Genomic DNA, 12683 nt, shown 5'->3' with positions numbered 1-12683 from the left:
TACTCTTAATTCCACTTAGCTACTTCACTTGTACAGCACCCTTTTGAGATGGCCCATTTCCTTTTAAAACAGATGCATACTTCCATAGCCCTTACAGTATCCTCAAACTTTGCCCACCCTTCAGTAAATAGTCCCATCTCTAAACTCCCAGCTGAGTGGGCTGCCTTTTCCTATTGGAGCCTTAACTGATAGAGCTAGTCAGATTGTGAACTCCTTCTGGGGTGCCTGATGCACCTCTGGGTTCTGAACAGTATTTACAGCATTAGGTAAATTTCAGATGCTGAAAAGATTTGTTATTTGCATGGACCAACTCTGGTGTTTTGGTATTCTTAATATCTACCTAGGATGTCTCAAACTGTTGGATTTCCTGATTATTGTCACCCTGATCACCCAGTGCTATTGTCCTGTATGTTTCCTAAAACCCCTGCTGCCTATGAACCAGTAACAATTTCACTGCCTTCTAAAGAACCTCTTCCCAATAAAAGGTAGGTGATGCTGGCAATAATTAAATGTGTGTGTGATGCTCAGTTGGAAGAGAGAATTCCAGCCAGTATCTTCCTTCCAGTGGACTTTGCATCCCTAGGAGTTCTGTCCATTGGCTGTACATGCAGGTGAGAATGGAGTCAGAGAAAAGAAAGTGTTTGATCCATTGGGTTATTTTTACCATATCCAAGAGCACTTGCTTTTCTCAGAGGTCACTATGACTGTCCTGCTTTTTAAAAAACCAGAACATTCAGAAAGAGCTCCCATCTAAAGTCTTTGGTGAGAAAACATGTAGGTTTCTAGCCACCAAACCAAGACAATTCCGAAGGGCACCAAACCTGTTGTTTAGCCTGTGACAACTTTCCCAGCCCATTGCTTTGCCTGCTGCATTGGGAAACCTGATTCAGATCTGTCTTGCCTTTTGAGCTCCAGCTTTGGTTTTACAGTGGAATGCAGTGTTCTGTGGCAAACTTTTCAGACTCACTCAGAAGGGCAGAGAGTTCTGTGCTGGTAGCTTTGAAGATGTGTTTTCAGTTGGGAGGTCAAAGAACTCTTCCTGTTTACAAGTATGAAATTGACTCACACTGTTTAAAAAGTTTAGAGCAGGAAAGAACCATTTGAAGTCAGTTAATTCAACCTCTTCATTTTCCAGATGAGAAAAATTAAAGCTCAGAGAGGTTAAGGGACTTCCCCAGAGTCACACAGCTATTATTGGGGAAGAAATGATCAGAACACAGGTTTTCTGAACTGTCAGTTTGGTTGGCTTTCACTGTTCTTTGAATTGCTTTGCTTTGTACCCAACTTTTAGAATTTTGGATACAGGTCTGATGGAGTTATTAAAGAGAAACTGTTCAGGTATGCCAAATTTAGATTCTGAGTCAGATTTCATGTTTTGCACAGCCCCCATTAGGCAGAAATGTATATTTTCTCACAAGAAAAACTCAGACATCTCATAAATATTTTAATATCCTGAATTAATCATCACAATTTAGAAATAAGTTAAATGCTGACCATCAGCACATTCCCCCGTTTCCTGTTTTCTTCGGAAAACCATCACCACAACAAAATAGCAGTTAGGCTTTGGTTATCTTGGTTTAGCATCCTATATAGAAACATGTATACTTATACATAAGCTGCATTTTGCTGATTTTCACAAGTGCTACATTTGCTGAGGAGGGGATATTCAAGTCCCTAGTAGTAATTATGGATTTGTATATTTCTCCTTTCAGCTCTATCAGTTTTTGCTTCCTGTATTTTGTTTAGTGCATACACATTTATGACTACAATATCTTTCTGAGGAATTGATCCTTTTCTTGTTCTGGAATGTTCCTCTTTGTCTCTAGTAGTTTTCTTTGTATTAAAGTCTACTTTATCCGATATTACTATTAGCTACTGTTGCTTTTTAAATTGCTTGCATGGTATATCTTTTTTACCTTTACTTTCAATCTACCTACTTTGTTGAAAATGAAGTTTCTTATAAACAGTTGCAGGGTTAAGTTCATGTGTCAACTTGGATAAGTTATGGTGTTCAGGTGTTTGGTCAAGCAAGCACAGGCCTGATTGTTACTATGAAGATATTTTGTGGATTAAAATCATTAGTCACTTGACTACATGTGTGACTGAGTACATGTACAATCAACAGAGGAGATTGTGTTCAGCAATGAGAAATGTTTCATCCAATCAGTTGAAGTCTCTAAAGGGAGAACGGATGATTTCAGCAGTCAGAAATCAAACTCTACTTCAGCCAGCCAGAGTCTTCTGAGGAATTTGTAGAAACCTCCATGGAGGTCCCAACTTGCAGCCTTCCATACAGAATTTGGATTTATCAATCCCCACAGTTGTGTGACTATTGGTTCCTTTTCCCTGGAGAACCCTGACTAATACAGATTTTGATACCAAGAGTGGTTCTTGAGAAACTGAAACTCATTTGATCCAGGGACTCCAATGGTGCTGGAAGAGGCAATGGCAAATAGAGATGGCAGGCCCCTATAATAGAATTACAATGCATACCATCAGGATTTTGGAGCAAAACCCTGACATCATCATCTGCAGATAACTACTCTCCTTTTGAGAAATAGCTTTTGGCCTGCTACTGAGCCTTGCAAGAGTCAAAATGTTTAACCATGGACCACCAAGTTACCATGAGAGTTGACTGCCAACAAATGGGTGTTGTCTGACCCACCATGCCATAAAGTTGGGTGTGCACAGCAGTACGCCATCATCAAATGGAAGTGCTATATACAAGATAGGTCTCAAGCAGGCCCTGAAGGCACAAGTAAGTTATTCAAGGAAGTAGCCCAAATGCCCATGGTCCCCACTCCTGCCACATTGCCTTCTCTTTCCCTGCCCACAGCTATGGCATCATAGGGGGTTCCCTGCAGTAAGTTGATTGAGAAACAATTTACAGATCGTTCTGTGTGATGTACAGGCACCACCTGCAAGTGGACAGCTGCAGCATTCCAGTGCCACTCTGGGGCATCTCTGAAGGGCAGTGGTGAGGGGACATCCTCCCAGTGGGCAAAACTTCAAGCAGTGCACCTGGTTGTTCATTTTGCTTAGAAGAAGAAACAGCCAGAAGTGTCTTTCTCTAATGATTCATGGACTGTGGCCAATGGTTTGGCAGGATGGTCAAGGACTTGGAAGGAACATGATTGCAAAATTGGTTACATAGAGGTCTGCGGGAGAAGTATGTGGATAGACCTTTTTGAATGGAAGGAAAACATGAAGAAATTTGTGCCACATGTGACTACTCACCAGAGGAGGATTTTAATGATTTAGAGAATAAGGTGACCCATTCTGGGGATACCAGTCAGCCTCTGTCCTCAGTTATTCCTGTCATTGCCCAATGGGCTCATGAACAAAGTGGCCATGGTGGCAAGGACAAAGCCTATGTGTGGGCTCAGTAACATGGACTTCCACTCACCAAAGCCAACTTGGCCACAGCCATTGCTGAGTGCCCAATCTGCCAGCAGCAGCGACCAATACAGTCCCCAATATGGCACCCATTCCCTGAGGTGTCAGTCTGCTACCTGGTGGCAGGTTAATTAGTTTGGACCACTTATATCATGAAAGGGGCAGCATTTTGTTCTTACTGGAGTGGACACACCTTGGATACAGGTTTGCCTTTCCTGCACACAATGCTTTTGCCAAACTACCTTCTATGGACATACCAAATGCCTTATCCACCATCATGGCATTCCACACAGCATTGCTTCTGATAGAGGACTGTCCACTTCATAGAAAATGAAGTGTGGGAATAGGCACATGCTCATGGAATTCACTGGCTTTACCATGTTTCTCATCATCCTGAAGCAGCTGGATTAATAGACTGGTGGAATGGCCTTTTGAAGACTCAACTGGGTGCCAACCGGGTGGCAATACTTTGCAGGGCTAGCACAATGTTCTCTGGGAAGCTGTAAATGCTCTAATCAGCAACCACTCTGTGATGATGTTTCTCCCATAGCCAGGATTCACTGGTCCAGAACTCAAGGGTAGAAATGGGACTGACACCACTCACTATTATGCCTAGTGAGCCACTAGATAATTTTTTTTCTTCCTGTTCCTGTAATCTTATGCTCTGCTATTCTACGGGTCTTTAGTTCCAAAAGAAGGAGTACTTCCACCAGGAGACACAACAAGGTTTCTGTACACCTAGAAGTTAAGACTGCCACCTGACTTCTTCGGGTTCCTGATGCCTCTGAATCAACAAGCAAAAAAGGGAATTACAGGCTGGGGTGACTGATCCTGATTATCAAGGGAAAATAGGATTCTACTACATGATATATACTTTTATATATGTAGCTTCTATATCAACACTTGCTTCCTCACCTTGCACTTTTATGTTATGGAGATGGCTTCTTTCCTTAAATCTCATGAACCAACTTCTGCTAGATTGAAACTTTTCTGCAGCTTCCTCACCTCTCTTAGGCTTCATAGAATTGAAGAGACTTAGGACCTTCTTCTGGATTAGGCTTTGGCTTAGAGCAATATTGTGGCTAATTTAATCTGCTATCCAGACCACTCAAACTTCCTCCATATCAGCAATAAGGCTGTTTTGCTTTCTTATCATTCGAATGTTCACCAGAGTAGCACTTTTCATTTCCTTCAAGAAGTTTCCCTTTGCATTCACAACTTGGGTGCTTGGTGCAAGAGGCCATGCTTTGGACCTATCTCAGCTTCAACCTGCCTTCCTCACTAAGCTTCATCATTTCTAGCTTTTGATTTAAAGTAAGAGATGTGTGACTCTTCCTTTCACTTGAACACTTAGAGGCCATTGTAGGGTTATTAATCAACCTAATTCCAACCTTAAATCCTACTCAGGAAATAGGGAAGCTGGAGGAGAGGGAGAGAGATGGGGGAATGGCTGGTCAATGGACCATTCAGCACACACACAACATTTATTCACTAAGTTCACCATCTTATATGGGCATAGTTATGGTGACCCAAAACAATTACAATAGTACCATCAAAGATCACTAGTCACAGATCACCATAACAGATACAATAATATTTTCCCCTTTTCTGTTCACCTACTGTGAGAATTACCAAAATGTGACACAGAGACATGAGGTGGAAAAATGGCATGATAGACTTGTTTGACTGAGGGTCGCCACAAACCTTCAATTTGTAAAAAGCACAATATCTGTGATGTGCAATAAAGCAAAGTGCAAAAAAAAAAAAATGAGGTATACCTGTACAGGAGACCCCTTAAGGAGTCTCTTAGAACTGCCATGCCCTGTGATTAGAGTCAGTGGAAAACTTCAGCAACCCAATCCAGGTGGGACTACTAATGGCCCAGAACCTTCAAGAGTGAAGGTTTGGGACAAGCTTCCAAAGAGCCATGACCAGCTGAGGTGCTTGCTGAGGGTAAAGGGACTATGGAATGGAATAAAAGAAGGAAGTTAGAAATACGAGTTATGTCCATGTGACTAGTTACAGAAATGAGGACTGCAATGGTTATGAGCATCTCTTCCGTGTTTTGTCATGAACATGTTTATATGTCTGCATAAAGCAAAGATCTTTGTTTTCTTCCATATCGCATGTTATCTTATCATTTAACATAAGTTATAATAACTTTATGCCATAGTATTTAAGTTACAGGATATCAAGTTGAAGAGTGAATATTGCATTCACTGGGAAAAGGGTTAGTACATTTCTGGGTTATACATAGGATAGTTGAATTATTTTAGACAAAGTATGACTGTTATTGTTATTACTCAGAGATTAAGAATGGTTTAGGGAAATGTGTAAGGTGCCAAGCTGACAAGGGGTGGATTGTGATGGTTATGTTCATGTGGCAACTTGGCCAGGTGATGGCGTCCAGATGTTTGGTCAAGCAAGCACTGGCCTGTGAGGCTATTTTGTGGATTTAAATCATTAGTCAGTTGTTTTCCTCTATAACTGATTACATCTACAATCAACAAAGGAGATTGCCTTCAGCGATGAGAGAAGTCTCATCTAATCAGTTGAAGGCTTTAATAGGAGAAGTGATGATTTCAGTGGTCAGAAGGAAAAAAATCTGTCTTGACTTCAGCCAGCCACAGCCTCTCCTGGGGAATTCATCAAAATTTTCATTGGCGTTCCCAACTTGCAGCCTGCCCTATGGAGTTTGGACTTGCCAATCCCCATAGTTGCAAGAGCCAATACCGATAGTAAATCTCATAATATTTACTTATTTTGAAAGGGGGCCAAATAGTGTTTTAGGCTTTGCAGAACATACAGTGTCTGTTGCAGCTACTCAGCTCTGTTACTGTAGCATGAAAGCACTGTGGACAATAGAGAAAAAAGTGGATGTAGCTGCATTCCAATACAGAAACAGCCCAAGGGCCAGATTTGGCATGCAAACCATAATTGGCTGACCTCTGGTTCAGAATCTTCTAAAGCAGATAAATACCACTGTAGAAATGACCCACATGTCCTGTCCTCAGATCAGAAGCCTAACCATTTTCCCTGTCCATCTGACCTCCTTAGCCAGAGTGTGCCCCTCCCCACCTCATCCACGGACTCAATCTTTAAACCACTACTACCCTGCCTGGCAACATTTTTTTTAGGTTCTAGGTGGACCAAACATCTAAAGATGCAGCATTGTCTCATTGGCACCTTCTCTTAAACAGGAATAAAAACATGAGCAATATTATACACTCTACAAGAGGATTTCTCAATGTGGCATTATCAATATTTGGAACCAGATAATTCTTTGTTACAGGAGCTGTCCTGTACATTACAGGATGTTTAACAACATCCCTGGCCTCTACCCAGTAGATGCCGATAGTACCTTGGAGTTCTGAATACCAAAAATGTCTCCAGACACTGCCATATACCCCACCACCACCAGGTGAGGGGGCAAAATTGCCCCTTTATGGGCCACTGCTTCACAGGAGCCTGAAGAATTTATGTCCCCAGTGTGGACAGAGCATGATCCTGTGGGAAGATGGGAATTGATTCTCCCCTAGAGCCTTTTGGAAGCACTTTAGGATCCATACCTGTGTTTGCATGAACTGACCTTTCTACCCTGGAAAGAGGATAAGGCTGGATCTGCCTCTCTCTACATCTGGCCAAACTTGTACTCAGAGAAGATGTCGATAATGCCGCCCTTAATGGAGCAGGACTCTATTTCCTCCACAACCCCACTCAGAGATTAGTCTAGCCCTCGACAAACAAATGGTCTTTATTAAGGAATTACAGTTATCAGGTTCCAAAGTGAGGTCCCTCTAGAACGACGTATATGTGTGCACAATTGTATGCTCTACTTAAAAACTTGCTGCCAAAGACCATTATCAGATGCAAACTTTTTGCTTGTTATTTTGCTTGCTTTTTATTTCTCTTTTGCTGAAATGACATCACAGGACCTTTTGAAAGTTTTTGCTTTTCTGTCTGGAAACAGAGCATTGTTTCATAAAAGCAAGGAAAAAGTAGCTGTGATTTTAAAAATTCCCTTATCTTTAAAAAACTAAAATGGCTACCAGAGTGTTCATTGCAGAATGATTCATACTCATTTGGTTAAAAGGAGATATTTTGGTTCATCTTTTACTCTTTGACCCTCAGAATAGAAATGCCACCCTCAAAATTTATGGAAGCACAATAGTACCTCACAGAAGCACTTATTCAAAGTGGCTAAATTTGAAGGTCAAACCTATTGGCTTCCTTGGCATTTTTCGCCTGTGAACCAAGTTTGAATTACTGCATATTAATTATTCATCTGAGATCATTTCCCATTATCTGGTTGGTTGAGGTGCATCCATGATCACTAAACATTCTCCTCTAATTTCCTCTAAAATGTCCATGATGTTTTGGGCTACTGAAAGTGATTCCAGTTTATTTTGTTGGTGCTTAAAATAAATCACCCACAAATATAAAATAAAATCAGTCTCTCAGTTACTTTCAGCCAAAATTGGAACTTGGCCTGCTCAGAATAAGGCTGTTTTACAGAGTGTGAACTCTTGGAGACAGCAGGGCAGCTAGTTATCAGCTGGTTAGAACAACTGTTTCCCACAGACCCTCTCCTCCAGACCCCACACCTTTGTCTCGAAAGCTGTCCAAACTTTTTCCCATATATTCTATCTTTTCCCCTTTTCTGTCCACCTACCAGAATTCTGAGGAAGTCATGTTACAATGATTTGAAAAAGGCCGACCTAGAGAGTAGATGAAGTGGGACCACTTATCTCCAAGGCTATCCTCAAACCATTGGCCTCCTTGACAATAAACGTACTTGAAGTGCTGGGGAGCTGACTCTTTTCCGTGCTGGGAAGTGATTATTCCTCCACTGCAATCAGCAACACCATTTCAAGGGACCCTTGCCTAACAACACCCTCTCTGCTTTTGTGGTAACTTAGGACAGTTTTTTACATAGTCTTTGGCTTTTTAGTGGAGTTGGTGGGAATAGCCCTATTTCTATCAATATGGCAGGAACTTTCAAAGTGAGCACTGACTCAGGAGCTAGGAGAGGAAACCCTGAGTCTAGAGGCCACTGGGTTAAGTGGCCCTGTAGGAAAATCCAGGTTTTGACTTTGGAACTGCCATCATTCAGGCCTCTGTTGTCTACCATGAGTGACGTCATCGTTGGGAAGCTAAGAATAAGAGGGCAACCAAATAAACTCTTGCAAGCTGTTAGCCAATTTATGGGGCTCCCAAATTGCTTTCTGTTCTTTTTGGTGAAGTGGCTGGCATGCAGTTAAACGTTGGCTCCTAAAGGGGTTTGGCCTCCAAAGCCAGGTGAGGTGAGACATCTTATGCAGTGGCCAAGTATGTGGCTTCTGGAGTCAGACTCCCCTCGTTCAAATTCTGGCTTCACTTCCTGCCACCTGGCTTCACTTCCTGTGACCCTGGGCAAGTTAATAAAGCTTTCTGGGTCTCCATTCCCTCAACTGCAAAATGGAAGCAATAATAATATCCAACTCATAGCCCTGTTACATGGATGGAACAAGATAGTACATGTAAAGGGCTATGGATAGAGCCTGGGAGGAAGTAGGGGCTCAGTAAGCATTAGCTTTTATGATAGCAAATACTTGGAGAGCCTCTGTCCTCACAGCCACCACCAGCCAGGACACCCACCTGGGCCACCACAAGTGCCACCTCTAGGAAGTGTGTTTGCGGGAGCAACTTGTGCAGCAGATCTTTAGTAAACGGCAAGGCTGAGGTACTAAACCCATCCCCAGTCTCTCCACCGCACAAGGCCTGAATCCTTTCCAGAGAGCATTTGGTGGCAACAATTTCCAAGCATATTTCAGAGTTGTCTCAAGGCCAAGATTAGCTTTTCAACTGAAAATCTGTACTGTTTTTGTGGGGCTTTCCATTAAGGCTATTAGGAGCCCAGAATTCCCCACCTGCCATAGCTAAATTTCTTAGGAATTGAAAAGAACAACTGAAATTGACCTAAAGCCCAAGGTTTCTCTTTGAGAGAGACGTGTGTGTGTATGTGTGTGTGTGTGTGTGTGTGTGTGTGTGTGTGTGCGCGCGTGCGCGCGCGCATACCACAAGGGACAGGGCCACAGGGAAGACGAGCAGGGAGAAAAGCAGATACTCAGTGTTGAGTTATTGTCCTTGTTTTAATGAAATGTTAAGGGATACTTAGAAGTATCTTCTGGTAGCAGAGAAAAATATGGAAAAAAACTCAAGATTGGGCCAATGATTATCACATTTCAAGTCTCGAAAACTGATTTTGAATGCATAGCAAAAAAAAAGAAAAATTGTTTAGGTAGAAACAGTTTCTCCTAAAGAAATCCTATAGTAGGTGTGACTGAATATTCAATGATGGAGAGAAATGTACCTGACCCAAAAGGGCCACACAGAGCCCTGGGAAATCCTGTTTGAGGAGGGAAACCACTCTCAGTATCTCGAGATTATAGAAAGGCAAGGAAAGGGGATGCTGCAGAAGGTACTTTGCCCTGTTTTTCTGCCTCTCCACCTTGAGCCCCAGCTCACTTGGGAGGCCGTGGGAATCTGGGTTGCTGGTAAACCTCGGTCCCACGAAAGTGAGAAACTCTGTCCTCCACCCCAGAGTTCCTCTACTCTATCAAGCCCCCACGGAGCAGACCAGAGCAGAACATTTCAGCTTCTGAGCAGTTTTACCCTTTCTGATTTCCTCCCCTCCCTCCCCTCCTCTAGGTGGGATGGGATTTGTTGACGAAGTGAGACCAAAGTACAGTGGATCCTTTTGGCCTGGTGTAGACTGGGCCTGGGGGAAGTTTAGAACAGAGTTCTTTGAACTGTCTGATAAAAAGGAGAGAGGCTGAGGGGGAAATGTACTTTATCCTTTGAAGAGCTGAAACTATAATTATTAGACATTATGGGCCATTTAAAAGTATTGTAACATATGATTTCCATTAATTTGTTAAGATAAATGTATTTTCCATATAAATAACAATATGTGCTAATGTTTATTAAGCACTTTACACACCTTCTCTCATTTTTTCTTCCTTACAGTCCTCTAAAGCAGGAATTATAGTGACATTTTACAAGTGAGGAAACCAAGACAAAGGACATGAGTGGTTAAGTAACCACTTGTCCAAGAACACACAGTTAATAACTGGCAGTCCTGAGACTTGAAGCCATTACAGTTGGGCTCAAAAATCCATCATCTCATGGAACTCTCCATACTATCCTGCAACAGTTCTGTAAATCTGAAATTATTCCAAAATAAAAAGGTTATCTAGAAAAAATAAATTATCCAAGTCTCTCTACAATGCTCTCTCTCCTAATAACTTACAAGAGGGTTTGCTTTGTTTAGATGCTAAATTTCCCAGAAATCTTGAGAAAAATAGAATGTTATATTATCACTAGGGGATCATTCCAGCACCTGTTTTCAAAGTACTGACTTGTACTGTCTCATATAAAGCACCTAGAATAGATTTTGCCATCTTGAAATCTCCCAAGAAATGTTATTCTTCGTCATCATCATCATCACCGTCTTCATGTTCTGTTATACTTAAAACCACTATATTAGACTAGAGTTAGGCTCACTATATCAGTTTGTGAGCTACTCAAGAGCAGGGGCCAAGGCAGATGCTCAATAACATTGTATGAAATGAAAAAATTCCTATGCTTGCCATTAGTCCTTTTAGCAAAGAATCTTCTAATGCACCAAGAGAGGCCGTTTCTAGCTTGCCTTTACCCTGGGGAAAGAGGGACGTTGCCAAAGACCTCTCCACGCCTCTTGGCCACTTTGTATGTGGGGAAGTCCTATTGCTCAAGGAAGAGACACAATGAATTTAAAAGTAACCCGTTCCAAAGCTGGTTTTCCTCATGCCTGCCCTCCTTCAGTACTAACTCAGTCAGATCCAGCTATCCTCCATGCTGCCCTGCTCCTCAAGGAAAAGTCTACAAATTAGAACAAGGTTAGTGTGACTCTTATGGACACAATTCAAAATGGCCAAATTGTCTTTTCTTGCTCTCATGTTAAATGTTTCTTAAGCCATGCCTCTATTAAGTACTAACAACTATTTATAAATTCCTGGGATCCAGGGATATTGAAACCATGGTCCCTGATGCCACGGGAAATGTGAACTTTGAAAAGCAAAAAGCTTTGCTGACCCACATACTCTCGTGTTTTCACTGAGATGACATGGTGTCACTCGACTGGAGATTAAAGGATGCCAGCTCTAGGTGTATTTTATAGGAGATACCCTCCAGCTCAGCATTATCCAATAGAACCTTCTGCAGTGATGGATATTTTTTATATCTCTCTTGTCTAGGGCAGTCACTAGCCACATGTGGTTTTCAAGCACTTGAAATATGGCTACTGCAACTAGGATCTGAATTTTTAATTTAATTTAATTTAATTTTATTTACATATAAATAAACACATGTGGATAGTGACTATCATATTGGACATGCAGCACTAGGGTGACCAGTTGTCCTGGTTTACCAAGGACTGAGATATTTTCCAAGATGCAGGACTTTCAGCACAAAAACCAAGACAATTCCAGGCAAACGGAGACAGTTGGACAACCTCAAGCTGGTCCCTTCTAAAAATTCATTTGGCATTTTTAGAAGTGAGAATTGGACATGTGCTGGCTACAGTGTAGACCAAAAGGGAGAGAAATGTGGAGACAAGTTAAAGAACAGAGTTTTCCTTCTCAAGCAAAAACCAAATAAATTAAAAGAAAATTTAATGAAAGGAAAGCATCACTTTTGATGAGACCCAAGGGGTGATTCTTATAGTTGAAGTAGTCCGTGCAAAACAGCAATAAAAATATGAATAAAAAAGCACAAAAAATACAAGGCATTCATTCTCAAACTACCTGCAGAACCCACCAGGAACCTATCTGATTATATCTTGAATCCCGGTGGAAAGTGACAGTCGACTGGTGGGTTCACTGAAGAATCATAAGTGCCTTGAATTTCTGATCCCAGCAAAGGATGGGATAAGAAGCATAGGAGTTTCTTTCAGTTATGGTTCTCCTGGAAAAGGCTTCTCCACCCCAACATCTCACCTGTCTGTCAACCAAACAGCCTGACGCTCACCATGAGAGATGGTTTCCTCAGGTTAAGCATCATCATTTGTTAAAATACAGATATCATCGGACAGAGGTTGTATATGATATTAGTGCCATATTGAATCTTTTTTATTTTCCAAATGGATTTCAACTGCAAAATCCTGAAGGAATGAACTGGACAGAGCAGTAGTCTCCAAACATCTTTTGATTATGCACCCTTACTGGTAAAAAAAAAAAACAAAAATTGAGTGGTGGCCCCAGTATATG

The sequence above is a fragment of the Choloepus didactylus genome, chromosome 7, assembly GCF_015220235.1.
Source record: "Choloepus didactylus isolate mChoDid1 chromosome 7, mChoDid1.pri, whole genome shotgun sequence".
Taxonomy (NCBI): domain Eukaryota; kingdom Metazoa; phylum Chordata; class Mammalia; order Pilosa; family Megalonychidae; genus Choloepus; species Choloepus didactylus.
Note: the sequence above shows the minus strand (reverse complement) of the source record.